Source organism: Tinamus guttatus, unplaced genomic scaffold (genome assembly GCF_059628265.1).
Source record: "Tinamus guttatus ecotype Peru unplaced genomic scaffold, ASM5962826v1 Tinamus_guttatus_pri_ptg000197l, whole genome shotgun sequence".
NCBI classification, from domain to species: domain Eukaryota; kingdom Metazoa; phylum Chordata; class Aves; order Tinamiformes; family Tinamidae; genus Tinamus; species Tinamus guttatus.
This window is the reverse complement of record NW_028288731.1, coordinates 187,588-201,813: the sequence shown is the minus strand read 5'-3', so window position 1 is coordinate 201,813 and position 14,226 is coordinate 187,588. Positions and strand designations below refer to the sequence as shown.

The 14,226-nt window shown below is 42.1% G+C and overlaps 1 protein-coding gene across 1 annotated transcript in view; it reads right to left on the bottom strand.

Moving 5' to 3' along the window:
- The window catches only part of AGAP1 (ArfGAP with GTPase domain, ankyrin repeat and PH domain 1), a 254,411-nt gene that overhangs the window by 78,242 nt on the left and 161,943 nt on the right, over nt 1-14,226 (bottom strand). The window lies entirely within an intron of this gene.

Sequence of the window (14,226 nt, the reverse complement as noted above, 5' to 3'; positions counted from 1 at the left end):
TCTCAAAAAAGCACTAGGAAGCAAACTTGGCTCAAGGTCTCCTTCAAGTCCTATCAAACCAACAGGTCCCTTTGCACCAATTTTAGAGGCAGGCAACCAGAATGGTCAAAACCAACGGAAAGTCACTCTTCTCCTTCTCATTGCAGGTGGTAGTGGCCATCACGGCGGGAAAACATTTTTATCCCCTCCGCGTATAGTTCATGTGTGCCTCATGCAACTAACACTCCGTGTGATGATGGGGCACTTAGTGGACACATCCTGTGAAAAACGGGTCACATTCAGTGTATCACGTAGTTTCTCACTACATAAGCTTTGGCAGCAGAGCGTGCAACATTTTTAAAGAGCTTACGACAGCATAATTTTTATATAGTGCTCACACACATACATCCAAATTCAGGGTCTATAATGTCCCTCTTGCTCTCAGAGCAAACTGAGACAAACATGGCATTCCTTGCTCTGTGTAGTGGCAAACATCTTCCATTTATGTTGTAAAAAAATATATTTTTTTTCTATTTCGGACCACAAAATGGTCCACGTCTAACTTCTTTCCAATAAGCAAGGCTTTTTCACTCATGCAGGGCAACACAAATTTCTGTTAGCTCCCAAGAAGAAGTCAAAGGAAAATATTGCAAGCATTTGCACTGGGAGACCCCATCCAGGAACAGAGCAAGGGTAGGGCAAGACACTCAACCAGTTTACTCAATTAGTCAAAAAAGCAGCAGAGGGAAATGCAAAATGATAATGTTGTTTAATAAACTATCAACCAAAACTTGCTTCTTTGTTGAATTGCACAGAAAAAAACGGAAAGAAATTTTTAGAAAGTACATGACTGGACACACATCAGGACCATGATCCTGAGCATCCTCTAACTGCTCAAAAATATCTCAAAAAACAAACAAACGAAAAAAAAAACCCACCCAAACCACAAAACCTTAAGAGAGATCACAACACAATAATGTCCTGAACTTTTGCAAGAATTTTTTGTCTCACATTTCTCCCTTTCTTTTTTCCTCTATTTTTAATAATTCAAGAAAAAAAAGTAATATTCAGCAAAAAAATAGGAAAGAAATATGTTCTTCTGAAATCTCATCCTCAACCTGAGTCTACTCAAGTAACTTTAAACCAGCAATTTTTCCCCCAAGGTTGGTAATATGATTTTAAAAGAATCTCAATCCCTCTTCTGGCTACAATTAGTCCTATGTGCACTTTTTATTAATTTACCTAACATGCTAAACTTTAAATAATACAAAGTAATACAAAGTCTGAGTAAAGTCAGACTGTTTCCAGATCTTCTTAGACACCAAACCAGGATTGCACTAAAGATGAATTCATCCATTTAGTGCCTTTGTCTGAAAAATACCACATTAGAACCAATTTAAAAAGCAGCTTTGGATTATTTTTAGCAGTTAAGTCCCCTCACAAATGCCTACTAAGAACAAAACAAAAACAAAACACAACCACATCCACAAAAACCCCACAACACTTACTGTGTTTTTCTGTAGTAACATTTACTTCCTAAGCGACAGCTAAGCATGGTTTTGCTGCAAGTTATTGTTGAGGGACAACTTATGCAGCTGAATACCTGGCAATATAGACTAAATTGAACTTTATGCTAAGGATTTTTGTTCCTTTCCGTGTCCTTCATTTCAAACCCAGTAACAAAGGATTGAACCACAAAGGGAAGCATGAGGACACACTGACTGTACATCTGTGTAAGAGCTTTATGTACGTGTACCAGAAATAGTCAATGCAGTTACCATGCAAAGATTTTTAGCTTCCACTTTAGAAAGAATTATTTTGTTTTACTTAAAGCAGGGGGTAAGAACCACCATCTCTACCATTCCTATGCCTTTCCAAAGGGCATTTCCAAATACTTCAGAGCAAGGGATACATGTCCAAGTTGGCAAGTGCTCCCACTCACGAGACTGAAGTACGAGTGTCACGTTCACCACCAGAGACAAACACCGACATCAGTCACAACGCACCAAACAGCAGCAGTGAAGCGCTGAAGAAACCACACTGACACAAATGTGCAGAACGTGGCTTAACGTGGCTCATAGAAGAATCTCATAAGCTTTTTATAAGTTAAGATCAGATCCCTCCAAAGCCAAGTCTTCTTAGCAACCTCAATGCTTATAGTTGTAACCTCTCCCCATAATTAGCAAAAAAAAGAGCTTTCTTGAAAGCTCTTTCTGGTCAAAAACACTATGGAAAATCTGCATGCTTCCTGCAGCTTAGTCCAATATTCTGGGCTCAATATGGTGCAAACAAAATCTGTTTAGGAGCACGAAAAACCAATGATGTTTCCAAGCGCACGGTTCACCTCCTCATGCCAGAGAGTGATGAAGAATTAACCTGCTATGGTAAATCCTCCTGACTCACAGCCCTTTCCAGGCCATAACCTGCTGTCCTCGGGTCAAGCTGCTCAGAAGTGAGGAGTTGGAGATATTCCCTCCCTTGTGGCCAAAAGAGCAACGCTGAGCGGGTGCTGAGCTCATATCGTTAGTGTATTAATGCCCTATATTCCCCTTCCCGCCAACATCCTTTGAAGATGGAAGTTATTTAACGTTCTCCCCGTTTAAAATATGAGCAATCAAAACGCGCTGGGCTCACACGCTGTGCTTTCCCATCTCCAGCTACTTCTCTTGCCTGACAAGGTATTCTTCAAATTGAAAAGAGGGCTCCTGAAAGCCCGGCTTCGGCAAACTGTAAATGAGTTCAGGCTTCAGCCCGCTGAATGCAATTTCCTCCTCCTGACTGAATACAAATAATGCATTTTATTTTGTATCAATTACCACGCGGGAGAACAGGCGACCACTGCTGCCTCTATTAAATTTAAGGAGGAGTGGAGGGGAAAATAAATAAATAAGTAAAGGCAAAGAGAAAGGCATGCCAAATTAAAAAAGCAAGCGCCTCATTACTCCACATCTAAACCGGCTTTGACGGAGGCACTAGAAGCCATAAGATGCGTTTCAGTGGCCCACGATGGGCTGTTTTGTTGCCATCCCGTACGCTCAATGTCAGCCATTAGTTCTTCCCAATCGGGCATCAATGTTCAACGCACACCCCAAAAAAATATATAATGCTGGTAATAATAATAACAATCTGCAGCCTCTCCGAGCTTCAATACTTGAAGTATGAGTCAAAGCAGCAGTTTCACTTTTCACTCGGGGAGCTGACAAGCATGACTAGAGGGGGAATAAAATAACATTCAGTTCGCATAAATATCAAGCGGGCTGCTTGAGACTGATGGGCCAGGAATGTATTCTTAGCCATCATTCTGGCAGACAGGCCCAAGGACACTCATAACTTATTTTACAATCATTTAGTTTCAGCTCAAGTGGAAAACGTGACAACTTATCTCTGCTGACAAGATGCCATATCGAACCTTACAATTAACTCTCCCGCGATTATCTGCCCAGCCCATCATTAGCCTGGCGGTTTTTGATGGACGGCGCGGGCAGCTCGCCTTGATGATGGTCATCATTTGCCGGGTGGATGTCTACATTACATAGCATTAAGGACAAAACTCGCTCCTCGCCTGCGAAGCAGCCGGTTACGCTGCCCGACGCGTCCGCCGGCCTGCGATTGTGGTGCTGGGTTTCTAAGCGGCGCTGGCGAGAAACGGCCTCTCCCCTTGACTGGAGCAGGGCCCTACTGACCACGGCAACGCACGGGCCCTTGGACACCAAACGGTTGCTCCTCCTCCCAGCGCTCAGCACAGGGGCCAGACAAGCTCTGGAGGCCTCACTCTGCCTGGTAGAAGGCAAAGAGTGTGATTGCCTAAGCGTGACGCTCGTTTGCTAGGAACTACAACGCCCCAAACATGCCCGTTCGGCCTTCACTGCACCTAGCAAGCCCCAAGCCACTCTGCTTTTGAGGCATGTTTTGTAGCTCGGGCCATAGGAGAAATTCCTTTCCGTTACACACATTAATAGGAGGAATAAGAGGCGGAGGGAAGAATACAGGTCTGATGCAACAATCCAGCACTACGAGAAGGAGTATTAAATGAAAAAAAGAAATCAAACTGCTCTTCTCAGAAGAGTCTCGTGGGCCGTGCTGTTGTACCACATTTCACTTGCCATTTGAAACACTTCAGTTTGATATCCTCTCTCAGTATTATAGGATGTTTGTAAAACTAAACCTTTCACAAATGTCCCACTTCTTATCTCTTTATAGCTTCGTTTTTGGAAGCTATACATACTCCACAAGCAGGTCTCAACGGCAATGCCAACTGTACCCCTTAAAGATGTTACAAGAGCCCTCCTGGGCTTGGTAAGAGTAGGAAATTCAGTTTAAAGCTCACCTGTGCTTCTTCTGCACAATGGATCTGCATCCCAAACCCCAAAGCATCCAGAGCACCTTTCAGGTCACCTTTCCTTGGCTGCCACATGCAGTAGAGCAGCAGCAGATTAAGCAATCAAGGAGGTGAAAAAAAATATCAGGATGATGAGCAGGTACCTGAGACCATGGCGTAAGGGCAGGGATGCTAAAAGCGTAAGGGAAATGGGCAATATAAAATGCACAGAAATAGCAGAGCACACAGCAGAGCTGAGATACGAAAAGCTGAGAAGGGAGCTTCATCTTTGGTCCACGATTCCTATTCTCTCCCATACACACACCTTTGCTCTCCTCTCTAACCATTTAAAGTGGAAACAAGGGTATTCTGACCTTTTCCACCTTCGTGCCTTTTGATTTATCTGGTATTTTTGTCAAATCACCTATTTACAAGAACTTGAAATAAACTCAACAGGTGAGAAAGCTGCTCTCCACAGACCAAAGTCCAGCTTGATCTGGTTTACATTTTTCTTGCATCTTCTTGTTAAAATTTTCCAACAGGCTTTCAAAGTGAAATTAGACAGTCTGTCAAGCCCAGCTCCCTAATGCGGCCTTATTCTCTGGAGGCTGGAGATTGATTAATTTGGGTTTTTGATTCTCCCAAGTGACAAGAAGTCAGGCATTACAAAAGCCTGAACGGTGAATGGGATCAATTAAAGAGCAGAAGTGGCAACACAATTAATAGTGCCGGGCTCAACAGGAAAAGAAAGCACCGATGACGAAAACAACAGCAACAGCTCTGCTGGCAGCAGGAATCTCTGCCGCGGCCCAAGACGAGACGAAGCCAAAGAGTGCGTTTCAGAACTTTTACTATGCTATTAGTGCCGAAATGAAATAAGGCAAAGATGTCGGTAGCTGGTGGACTGAATAATAATAAAATAAAAAAAAAATAGCTGGACACTTTCATCTTCTACACATGTGTTTTAAATAGAGGGGGAAAAAAGCAATCCTTTTATTTAAACAGGGGAAGCAATAGACTAAAACCATCTGTAGTTGTATTTCAGACCCATTTCCCTGAGCTGAGATTTTTCTGGCTGTGAAATCCAATGCTCGGCAGCTTCCCTTTACAGCTATTACCATAAATGTCCTATCAAGTTCTTTATATTCCTGCTCTGCCTCAAACCCAAGTTAAAGGGATGCTGCAATTGCACAACGGCTGCATAAGGCTGGAGCCTGGCATGGAGCTAAGGGACTGACATTAAAAAACCTGTCAGAATCACGGCTTGGCAGAAGGCTGCAGATGATGATAAACATCTGGGAGTCGGGGGAAGAGGAGGAGACACCAGGTTAGAGCCCAGGGAAGAAAACATAGAGATTTCTTAATGCGGGCACAGCTCCTTCAGCTGGAATCGGGCACATACAGTCATTGTTTAGCTGGATTGAAGCTCGGACGTTCAAGCTGTCGAGGGCTTAAATTAACCTGCCGCGCTGAAAGAAATTAAAAGGAAGCTCTAAGCAGAACCGTGGGATGGAGATGAAAGAGCCTCAGGAGTATTTGCTTTCCACTGCATCTACCATTTCTCCAGTCTCGTGCCTAGAGCCTGTAAATCACAAAGTGATCCTGTCATATACAGAAAGCCCCGCTGCATGCCCAAGTTACTGTCTTGCCGCCTCTAATGGCAATTTCAATTAAATAAGAAAAACAAAGATGCCTTCTTGACAAACAGAGATTTCCTGACTTTTGGAGGTCCTGGCTTTCAGTGCCTCTTCACGCGCCTCGAGCGAAGGGGACCTGGAGCCGTGTTTGGGAGGGAAGATCTCATTTACACTTTGTGACAAGCGAGGGACATCAGCCACAGTCTGGCAAGAGAGAATTAGTCTCCCAACACTAAGGCACATGTTACGATGTCTCTTATTTAAAAGAAAGACAAAATATACATCTAGGTTGTTGCCTACTAACATGAAACATGTGCCCATGTTAAAGAGAGCATAAAAGCAAAGAACTCAGCCTTCTCCTCCACTCCTATTTTTTAAACAACAAAAAACCACTATATTGCCCACTATGCCCTCCTAAAGGACAAGTCACTGCAGTGCTGGCAAGGTACCATCTTACTCCCCAGATACGGAAGAGTCCATAGGAAGAAAAAGAAGGGTTTCAGTCCAGATTCAGTCAGTTCCCTCTCAAAGCACCTTACAAAGCAAGTCGGTGGCACCCTAGACAAAAAATGTATAACCCAGTACAAAGAAAGGACATGTCTCTTCCTAACTGATGCTGCTGTGCTGCCCTACTGTGACAAGCGCAAGCAGTAAAGAGCATCCATATTTTAGAAAACCTGCAAGACCTGGTGGATGAACTGGAAAGGGGCTGCCAGCATCCCCTAAAGCAGCACTAGGTCAGGTGCAGAGATGCTATAAACCACTCAGAGTTAACAGTTTGCTAATTTATCTTATTCTCTATTACCTACAAGTATCTCTGTTTGCCTCATTTGTACCGTACGCTGAATGTGCCCTGTGGAAAGATCAGGCATGACAAGCTGCTTGAGTACATAAGGACAACAAACTAGCAAGAGAGGCAAGTCTCAGATGTTTCAGGATGCCACCACATCCCAAGGCAAAGTTAATTTTGTGGCTCCCACTGAATAAATCTACAGTCTAGATGTATAAAGGATATCTCTAATTCCTCTGGCATAATGTTTTGGTTGGGCAGCAGCAGATCTGTTGAGAAGAGAGATGTAATTCTTACACGGTGTCACCCTGAATTGCTATTAACGATGTGGATGATGCTATGGGCATAGCTTGTCCTGGCTGTCAGGCTTAGACAAAATGGAGAGGTGAGGAGAATTACAAAAGGCAACTAGTTATGGGGATTAGCTTATCCAGATAACTAGTTCTTAACCATTCTTAAGGGGGAGAATGAAAACGGGTAGTTGTACTGAAGACAAACCTTTAGGTTTTAGATGCTTTAGGACAACATCTCCTGGTTAGGTTGCTCCTGCCAGCATTTACTACCTTGCAGAACCCCCACAGCATCCACGAAGAAGGTTCAACAACCACTGTACCAGAAACGGCCTCCCCATTTTAGCCACAAGGTCAAACAAAACGTTCACAGGATTGACCATTCGTATTTGACTCCAAATCACACGTGTCCATTAGTCCAGCTACCACTTTGTATTTCAATGGTCAGACACCCTTTGAAGCCAGTTACCAAGAGTTACAGCTCATGATCCCATAAAGATCATCCCAATCAATAGAGATGTACGAAACAAAAGACCATAGGGGATCTCTTAAAAAGAAAACAACTTGGTCAAGCAAGCTAGATCACAATCCATATGTACAAGATTAAGTGAGAAATATTATTTCCTAGCCCTGGTCAAAATGTTGTGAATAATAAATTCACTTCAACTACAAGGAGAGGGTCAGAGTTCCCCTCCGATTTAACATCAGCATTGTCTTCTGATTGCAGGGAACTCACGTAACCACAGTTTGCTTGGAAATGGAGCCCTGAGGTCTCAAAGCACTTGCAAAATAATGAATGCATGCCTTATTGAACCATTTCCTACTAAAATATTTACCTTGCATTTCAGGATAGGTAAAATAGAAAAAAAGAACTGTCTCTCTTCAAAGAAAGTCTGAAGAGCCAGAAAGAGCCACATCTCTTGTCTCTAGCCTTATGCTTTAACCTTCAGTCTGTGTAACCTGGGGATAATCTTCAACCATAGAAAAAATAAAACACCCCTCACTGGTAACTGAGAGGAGGTTAGACTCAAGTGCTAGCCCATGAGATTTCAACTGAAGACTCTAATATTGTGATTTCGGACACTTAATAATTATTATTACAATCACAGCTGAATAACTCTTAGGCACCAAGCAGACAGTTAATTGCCCCCTGCTAGGCAGGAAAAAGTTAAGGCTTACCTGGTGCTCCCAGAGCACCAGCATCAGAAAGGAAATAATGGAAACACCACCACCAACGCTCTCAATCAGGTGCAAAAACAAACGCTGGGCTATTATAAAACCCTAGAAGTGAGAAGTAAAACGTATTTTGCTTTTCACATAAAGTACTGAATTTTACTGGCATAATAGCCTTCTTATCTATTTTTAGGTGTCAGGTGTTATAAATGTTACATGTATATGTATATATATATATATTTTTTTTTCCAAGCACTTATTCTAGCTCTGTGGGGACTACTGTCTCTTTTGTGAGTTTAGAATACCTGAAGTGCAGGCTGTTGGCTGGGAGCCCTCAGCAGCTCCTTCGCCCTCGTGCCATCCCTGCAGCAGAACAGCCGCTTTCTCAGTGCCTCAGATGCCCTGGAAAGGGGACCCTCACCCTCCCTGCGGCCTGTGGGTGGCACACGGCGAGGGCTGAACTGGGGGCTGTGACAAACAGCAGGTCCTGTCACCTGAAAGGAGATGCCCTTCCACCTGCAGGAAGCCCCAGCCTCTGCGCTGCAGCTGCCCCCTAACAATCCGCAGTTGTGAAGGGCTCGCGTATCGGATTCGGCACAGAGGCTTCTTTCACTGCACGCGCTACGGAAAAGCTTTGAAGTGTTGGATTCCATAGGTAAAGTATACTTAACAGCCCGGGAGCTGCTGCTCTCTGATCTAGGCTGCAAAGAAACCGAGCCTACAAACAGACATGCTTGATGGGACAACTGCTCTCCTGTTAGATGGAACAGAAACTTCATTAAACCTGGAGGAAATAACTGCAGAACGGGTGTTTCTTGTCCTCCCTTCAGCCAGATGCTGGCAGAGCCAAGCAGTGTGCTCTGTGGATGTCTGCAAGTCTCATTGTTGTAAACATCTACTGGAACTTAAGAAGTGTGGACATGGAAGAAGAGAAATTCTGAAGTCAGGAGATACTCCAGCAGTAGCTATATATATATATTGACCTTCCCAACTTAGTTGAAGACATTATTTAATATAAATTTAAAATTTAGATTACTGCATAAACTAAATTATGAACATTATGATAAAACATAAGCATTAGGAAAAATAAAAATATACTGATCGGAAAGTTCAGTCATTTTCTTGCTGAGGTCTTATTTCTAAGGTCCTTGGGTAGGAGAAGTACTGGGCATATGAATTCTCAAACAATATTATTTGAATTAGAGGAATTTATAAAGTTCCACACTTTGCTTTTGCAGTATTCTGTTTTCCCTGCAAGTTGACTTAAGAACATAGTTTGTTGGATTCCTATTATTCTCTTTGCACCGCAAAGACTGCTATTTTTCCAAGTTCAGAGTCTCCTGTGGAATAGCATGAGAATTGGTTTCCCGTCCTCGTTCCCTTCCAATTACAGCTTATCACGATGCACCTCTCCAGAGCGCACACGCACATCCACAAGCCAAATTCAGTCTTTAACTTTTATAGCTCGTGCTAGCAGAGCCGTCCTGCTGCAGCTGCTGAATTTGGTCAGCAAGCCGATGCCTCTGCAACTCTTTAAGCATTCTAGGACCGCAGGTCACATTTATTTGAGATACCAGCAAAAATAATCACAGCTGATAGCAGAGCTCCAACTACCCGATGGCTGACCCAACGAGTGGCATCACAGCACAACTTGCTCCAAAGTACAGAGGTTCTGAAGATCAAAGCCATCTTAAACAACAAACAAAAGGCAGTTTAATCTTTCAAAGCACCCTTTTTAAGATACAGATGAGATGACCAGACTTCCTTACTGATGAAGGACTCGCTCTGTACCAGAGAGCTATGACTTGCAAAACTAACCCCTCCATTTTGACAAATACTAATATGCAAACAGAGAACTGAGGATGTTTTACAGACATTAAATTGATGCCTCTGCAGAACGTCAAGTGTCGGAGCCACAGAGAGACAACTTGTACCTGAAGTTTGACAAGCAGACAGCAGTGCAAAGGTATATATGCACATATATATACACACATGAAAAATATACACACACACGTGTGTGTATATATATATATGTGATGATTTTTGGTAGTGATTGAAGCCCACAAGCAGCAGACTGCACTGCTAACCCTTCATATGAGAGCTCTGAAACATGTAGCGACTCCAGGATGTGAGCCAAAAACGCTGATAAAGAGAATACAAAATAAACAAGTTTAAACAACTACAACAACAAAAAGTTAAGGGAGGCCAAACCTAATTCTGAATATGCATTTAATCATCCATAAGTAAACATCAGGAAAAACAAAACTTTACAGTTCCATTCAGCAAGTTAATTTGGTCACATAAACAATTTACCAACAGGCACTTGGCATGTCAGGCTGTGAGCAAGATTAAGATGAGCAAGGGGTTGCCGATGTCCAATTATCAGAAGAAACTCTCATTTCTTGCCATTTTGGAACCAAGGACAGGACTTAGTGGCTGAATGCACAATTCTTTCATTTCAATCTTGTGGTGGAAAGAGGCAGAGGTTAGAAAAAAAGAAGGACTTGAAGACAGAAAAAGCAGATGTTTCTAGAGAACCGCAAAATTCTGGAGGCGTTTACTGGTTGCTTTTTAAATAAAGTTTCCATAAGGTATGCTCATTTACTTAGAAAGCTCAGGCAATAGCTTAATACTGATAGTGGTGTTTGCCCTGCTACGGTCACGTAAGGGAGTGAAAAGTTTGAGACTATTCCCTTGTTCTTTCTGTTCTTAAAAGGCAACGTAAACTCTTTGCATACGTGAACCGAATATGCATACCACTTTCCACCAAATATATATATACTTTCCAATAGGCAGTGTGTTTTACAACACTAAAAATTGCAACACCTCCAGAACAGCTAGTAAAGGAGAAAAAGATTTCATATGCACTTGCCAGTTAATTATTTCCTTCTTTAAAAAGGAAGGAAAGAAAAACCTCTTCTAATCTAAGATGCCTGTGTAAGCTTAATCTAAATAATTCTGTAATTCTGTGAATGTGTTTGCAACTACATATTTACGCTAGTCAAGAACTGGCCTGTGAATTCAAATACCTCTACAACAGGTTGTGCACCTTTTGGTGTATGGCACTAAACCCCAGCAGTCAATCAGTGTGAGTATTTACAATTGGGAAAGTAAAGGAAGGTGGAAGATCTGCGTTAATACAAACCCTCCGGTAACCTCTCATGCCTCATGAGGACTTGATTTTCAATTAATAAACCCTAATACTCACTTCTAGGAACTCAAAAGCCACCAGGTATCATAATGTATATAAGTTACCACAGAGATCAAATGGCCTGTGCAAGTAACTGGATAGTGATAAAGATACTTAAACACATATTTGACTTACTGTGGTATTTTTTGTCATTTTGGAATTTAAATTTAATAACTCTTTACACAGCACAAAAAAATCCTTGTCCCAGGTGAACTACTATTGGCCGCACTATTCAAGTTAATAGTATTACCTTAAGGAAGAAATTCTTCCCTCCAGTTTCCAGGACTGTAGGATAGACAGCATCGTCACTCATTAGTGGTTCCATTAGTTGCTTTCTCCAGCTAACCAAGTTAAAGCCCAAAGCGACCCTAAGAAACACCAGTTGAGCTTGCAGAGCAGGAATCGTGAGGATGCGCATGGCCTTTCCGGGCCGGCCCAAGGGAGCTGGCACAAAGATGCACCCGAAGCATAAATTTAAGACCTGGACAAGTTACAAACAGCTCTCCTGAGATGACACGACCCTCTTATTGCCCAGCAATGAGCGAGCTGAGATAACTCCTGGTGGAAAAAAAATATCCATCAAGAAAAAGATTTATCAAAGGGAAAAAAAAATAAACAAATAAAATCACAGGCATCCAATCCAGTCCGGGAGAAGCCACCGGCCAATAGTCACAGCAGCAGTAATTGTTCTAAATCTATCAATAAAGCCAAGCTGCTCCTTCATTGACTGCAAACACCAATTTCTTTCATGGAGGATTATAAGTTGATGTTCATGGTCTCTCTACCACCATTAGGGTGATAAACAGTTTAAACTACATCAGGATCTGACATGTAGATCAATTCTGGGTCCATAAAGAATCTACACAAGAGGTTCTTGGACAGGGATTTACTGCCCCCAGTTTTTATTCTCTCTGCTGCTAAAATTACTTCTGTCACATACTTACAAGAGCAGGAAAAAAATGTAAAAGGAATTAATTTTTCATGTACTACTAGAAGAGTCTCTTTAAATTTCTGAATTTTAAGACAAATATGTTACTGCACTTAAAATTATGCTGAACAGCGTGTGGCATTTAGCTAAATAGTGAGCCAGTCCCACGATGCGCTCACTATCCAGCAGACAGCAATTTGAAACATTGAACCAGGCTGTCTAGATTTTCTCTGAGGGCAGTCACAGGCTTCATGTTACCAGTGCCAAATTATATTAGACATTTAATTTTAAACCTCAGGTACTTAAATGTAAAACCTTACAACAGTAATAGTCATAAAGCAGTGGGGCATTCCATCTCAGAGAATGGATTTTTCTATTTTTCCCCTTTAATTTAACCAGCACCTCCTGTTTTGTGGCTCTGCCCACTACAAAGTAATTTATCTAATTAGGAGATGTTCACAGCTGCTTAAAAGACGGAAGCCCTGGGAAACCAAAGGTCTGGTTAGGAAGACTTTGAAAAGTTCTCCAGAGCCACACAAAGTATTAATTTAATGTGGAAAAAAAAAGGTGCAGAGAAAAATTGAATCCCAATATGTTATTTTGTCTACAATAAAACCATGTGACAATAAGCAGGCATATTCTCCAGTACATTGGCATTTGAATTCCAAAAGATGCTTAGCTTCTCTCCATACCTGCTGCTTTCACAGTATTATCTTTTTATGACTAAAATTCAAAACCTTTTAATGGAGAAAAAACCCTGAAATTAAAAAGGTTTTTTTCATGCGTCAACTCGCCTGCATAAAGGACACATCTATGATCCTACCAAAGATGATACACTGAGAGCAATGAATTATTCTTGATGCTTTCTAGCAGTTTTATCTCCCCCAACACTTCAGTTTACGCTGACATTTAGTTGCCTAAGAATGACCACTAGCGCATTTTTTTCTGCATATTGGGAAGAAAAGCACCTTCTCATTATCTGTAAATAGCAGGACTTTTGCAAGAAATTAAGTTAGGCTTATTTGGAACTACCCACCAATCTGTATCTTTACAGATAGATAATTCTAGCTATCAACCCTCTTGATCCAGAAGTAATCACATATGAATGTCAAATCAGAAGAAGGTATCACACACACTTGGAATATGGAGCTGGTGCAGAGGAAAATGATTTCTGTCTCAGTAATTTCAGACCAGCTGTACAACAACATCAAGGGCAAGAGACAAGTGCAGCAATTATCTCCGAAGAAGAAAGAGCATCACAAAAGAATAGGAAAAGGGAAAAGGCAGAAATTTAGGTTCTTTTTTCAGCGTATTAATCATATGGTACTTTGAGGAACTCATTTAATTCTGTATTTAGTCATTGCCTTCTCCTGCAGCCTCAGGTTTCACTTCTGGCACTAGGGAGAAGATGGTACCTCTACCGCGTGCAGACAGGCCAGGTGTAGAAGACCAGAGAATGACTAAATCTGGTCTTTCCATTGCTCCATTCTAGTTGAAAACCTACATTTTCATCCATGTTTTTGGAATATTTATGGCACAAAAGAAAGGAGCAAAAAGCTGATGCATTGGTAGGGCCTTTTGAAAGAGAGGTAGAGATGGGGTGGATTAAAACAGTAAAACAACGCAAGAAAAAGAGAGGACTGGGAAACCAGTTTAGGCTAAAAGAACCTGCAGGCATTGGCAATGCCATGGGCGAGAGTGCAAACGCTCCCTTCTCCTCCCCTGCTGTTCTGTGCTTCATGAGCTCTCCAGGGTTTCTCCACTTAGGCCTGTCTGAGACACCATGACCACGGACCACTGACATTAACCAGATCCACACCATTCTGCATTGGATATTCTGGAGTCCCAGCCTCCCCACGATTGCTCTTAGCAAGTCCTAACCTGTGTGGGCAGCAGGTCAATACCACGAGAGCTTGCACTA